The 4,147-nt window shown below is 46.7% G+C and overlaps 1 protein-coding gene across 1 annotated transcript in view; it reads right to left on the bottom strand.

Moving 5' to 3' along the window:
* CCND3 (cyclin D3) overlaps window positions 1-3,768 on the bottom strand; it is a 44,207-nt gene extending 40,439 nt beyond the window's left edge. Inside the window, exon 1 of the mRNA XM_008062579.1 lies at window positions 3,602-3,768. The gene's annotated coding sequence lies outside the window, so the exon portion shown is untranslated. The remainder of the gene's footprint in view (window positions 1-3,601) is intronic.
* Window positions 3,769-4,147: the final 379 nt, after the last annotated feature.

Here is a 4,147-nt window from a genome sequence, read left to right as displayed (position 1 = left end):
GCAGCCACTGCACTCCAGTCTAGGCGACAGAGTGAGACTCCAACTCAAAAAAAAAAAAATGGAAACAATCAAAATGTCCAACCATAGACAATTCATAAGTAAACTGTAAGTTTAGAATATAATAATAGTATACTATAATAGAATATTATACAGTGTTATATAGAGACCACTGTACTATGATGTTATATATTATGATTAAATATTAAAGCAAGTCGGGCTCAGTGGCTCAGCCTGTAATCCCGCGCCTTTGGGAGGCTGAGGTGAATGGATTGCCTGAGCCCGTGGGTTCGAGACCCGCCTGGGCAGCAAGACCTCATCTCTACAATAAATCAAAAAATCAGCCGGGCATGGTAGCGCGCGCCTGTAATTCTGGCTACTCGGAAGGCTGAGGTGGAAGGATCGCCGGAGCCCAGCAGGTCGAGGCTGCGGTGGCCGGGAGCAGCCACTGCACTCCAATCTGGGCGACAGAGTGAGACTTCAACTCAAAAAATAAATAAATAAAAATGAATATTAAAGTAACATGGATATAGACTAGAGTAGGGGTTACCACTTGTAAGTCCTGGAGTTGGACTGAGCTGGGTTCATTCCCAAATTCATCACACAGCAGCTGTGTGGCCTTTATAAGTCTCTCTCTGCCTTAGTTGTGCATTAGAAAAATGACAATAATAATTAAAATTAAAAAGATCTGTTTCATAGTCAGACTTTCTGCCTGGTTCAAATTCTGTTTCTGTTACTTTCTAATAGCCGTACAACTTCTGACAGTTCATTAAGCTTTCTGTTCCTCAGTCTTCTCATCTATAAACAGGATATCTCACACAGGGATTTTTCTGGGTGGAGATTAAAAATAACACATGTGACTGGGCTCGGTGGCTCAGCCTGTAATCCCAGCACTTTGGGAGGCCGAGGCAAGTGGATTGCCTGAGCCCGTGGGTTCGAGACCACCCCGGGCAACTTGGCGAGATCTCGTCTCTACAATAAATCAAAAATTAGCCGGGCGTGGTAGCATGTACCTATAGTTCTGGCTACTTGGAAGGCTGAGGTGGATCACTGGACCTCAGCGGGTCAACGCTGGGGTGCCCATGAGCGTGCCACTGTACTCCAGCGTGGGCGACAGAGTGAGACTCCAACTCAAAAAAAAAAAAAAAACAACAACACGGAAGTTTTTAGAACAGTGCCCAGCACAGCTCACATGACACTATCATTCCTCTACTCATATCCTGCACCAACTCCACAAGTGATTTCTAAATATAAGCATATATCTAGTCGGGCAATGTGGCTCATGCCTGCAATCCCAGTACTTTGGGAGACAGAGGTAAAAGGATTGCATGGGCTCAGGGGTTTGAGACCAGCCTGAGCAACATGACAAGACCTCGTCTCTACAATAAATCATAAAATTAGCCGAGTGTGGTGGCACACGCTGGTAGTTTCAGCAACTTGGAAGGCTGAGGCAGAAGGATCACTTGAACCCAGGAGGTTGAGGTTGTGGTAGCTGTGAGCGTGCCACTGCACTCTTGCCTGGGCGACAGAGTGAGAATCTAGCTCAAAAAAATATCTAAATTAAATGAATAGGGCAACCTCTTCGGGTCCCTTCCCACTGTGGGAACATTTCTCTCCTCTCAATAAATCCTGCTTTCTCAAAAATAAATAAATAAATAAAAATAAAAATAAATAAATAAAATGGATAAATGAATGAATGAATAAATAAATACATTTTAAAAAGCGTACGTCCCAGTCACTTAGAGCACACCACCTTGAAAAGGAACACCTATGCCACTCCAGATGTGCAACATCAACATGCATCCAGCTCCGGTGGGCTTTCTGGCAGGGGGTGTTGTCACCTGGAAGAACTGGTTAGCCAGGCACTGGCCCTCTCCCCTGTCACAGGAGTAGCTGGGGGTTGCAAGGCCTCACTCAGTGTGCAGGGAGCCACATGATGGTGCATGGTGCCCTGAGCTTGACTGCAAATCCACGGCTGTCTGATGGAGGGTCCCAAGTGCCCACATTACTACTCAACAAGTCCAATGGAGATACGGGGTGCTACCTAAGAAGGTGGGCTTTGAGGCCAGATGGGTGGGTGGTGTGACCTCGGTGAGGGTACCTCATTCCTGGGCCCAGCTCCTCAGCCACACAGGCTCATGCCAGCATATCCAAAGGGGCTCCCACACCCTTGGACTCAAGGTAATCAGTACCCTAAGACAGTAGTGCATGCGACGTGGTCGAGTACAAATAGTGGAAAACAGAGGTGCTGAGTCGACATGACAGAGAGGCTTGGGGCTTCTGCCTGGCACATTTTCTCCCCATAGGCCCTTCCCCAGGGGTGGTCAGCAGGGAGGCCCAAGTGGACTTGGCGAGTGAGGGAGCAGAACTAAGGGAGGCAGCCAAAGGGTTGCAGTGCTCAGGCTGAGAGAAGTGCATATCACCAGTTCATGCTGGGCTGCCTCTCCACTCAGTGAGCTCTTGCTTGCAGTTTTTCTTTTTTTGAGATATGCAGGGCAAGTCGGGCTTGGTGGCTCAGCCTGTAATCCCACGCCTTGGGAGGCTGAGGTGAGTGGACTGCCTGAGCCAGTGGGTTCGAGACCCACCTGGGCAACTTGGTGAGACCCCATCTCTACAATAAATAAAAAAATTAGCCGGGTGTGGTAGTGCGCTCCTGTAGTTCCAGCTACTTGGAAGGCTGAGGCAGAAGGATTGCCGGAGCCCAGCAAGCCGAGGCTGCGGTGGCCGGGAGCAGTCACTGCACTCCAGTCTGGGCGACAGTGAGAATCCAACTTAAAAAAAAAAAAGATATGCAGGGCTAATGGACCTTTTTTTGTAGCTATGCTAATTTTTCTGGCTCATGGCCAGGCCTGGTGGTTCACACCTGTAATCCCAGCATTTTGGGAGGCAGAGGCGAGAGGACTGTCTGAGGCCACGGGTTCAAGATCAGCTTGAGCAACTTGGCGAGACCTCATCTCTACAATAAATAATAAAAAAAAATTAGCCAGACATGGTGGTGCATGCCTCTGGTTCCAACTACTTGAAAGGTTGAGGTGGAAGAATCGCCTGAGCCCAGCAGGTCGAGGCTGTGGTGGCCATGAGCGTTGTGACGCTGCATTCCATTCTGGATGACAGTGAGATTCCGACTCAAAAAAAAAAAAAGTTCCCTGGCCCAGCAACAATTAGATCTTTCTTATTTGTCTGGAAGCCATTCTGTGTCTTCATGGTAACTCTGCATATCTCTGCTCCATCCGTTCTGTTTTTAAAAATATAAAAACTTTTTTTCTTTTTAGAAATGGGGTCTCACTTTGTTGCCCAGGCTGATCTTGAACTTCTGGGCTCAAGCAATCATCTCACCTGAGCCTCCCAAGTAGATGGGACCACAAGTGTCCATCACTGCACTCAGTTCACCCATTCTGTTTTGATCACATTGTCTACCTCTCAGAGTCTGGTTCTTCACAGCTCAGGGTAGATGTGAAAGAGGTAGGGGGAGATGCATCTCTGTGGCGTTTAGGAGCTATTATTATTACCATTTTGTACATGAAGAAATTCTCTGAGAAGGTAATAACAAAAGAAGGATATCAAACTATTAGCTCCTTGGGTGTAGATCCCCTGTCAGACTCACCTTAGTAACACCTCCTGGCCATAGCACAGAGCTTCCTTAGCATGTCTTGCTAATTTGAATGTGAGGATGCTGGAGGCTGCTATTCCTTCAGGGACATAGGGCAACAATCCCTAAAACGAACAGGCTCACTGCCAGGAGCAGATATGCAAAGAATGGTGCAATAGTTGTTGCAGCATAGCTGTGCTGATCCATCCACATCTTTTATCCAGTCCTCTATCCAAATTTGTAGAATGACTCAGTGGAATGTGGGGTGCAGCTCGCAGCCCTGAAACAAGAAAATCTCAGGGTGAGAAGGGGACTGAGAGACACCTAATTCAGCCTAACCAAATTATTCACTTTCCCCACAACCCTAGTTCCCAGAAATTGACACTTCAAAGATCAATAAAATTTCCCCCAAAATTTTAGAGACGAAAAAAAAAGGTAAGATTGTTGCCAAGTAAAGTTTTTAGAGGGAAAAAAACCCACCATCTATATATATACTGCGACAGAGTGAGACTCCAACTCAAAAAAAAAAAAAAAAAAAAAAAAAAAGACACCTGAACACCA

The sequence above is a fragment of the Carlito syrichta genome, unplaced genomic scaffold (assembly GCF_000164805.1).
Source record: "Carlito syrichta isolate Samal-C Ts95f unplaced genomic scaffold, Tarsius_syrichta-2.0.1 Scaffold305755, whole genome shotgun sequence".
NCBI lineage: Eukaryota > Metazoa > Chordata > Mammalia > Primates > Tarsiidae > Carlito > Carlito syrichta.
The sequence above is the reverse complement of the archived record's forward strand: the minus strand, read 5'-3'. Positions and strand labels throughout refer to the sequence as shown.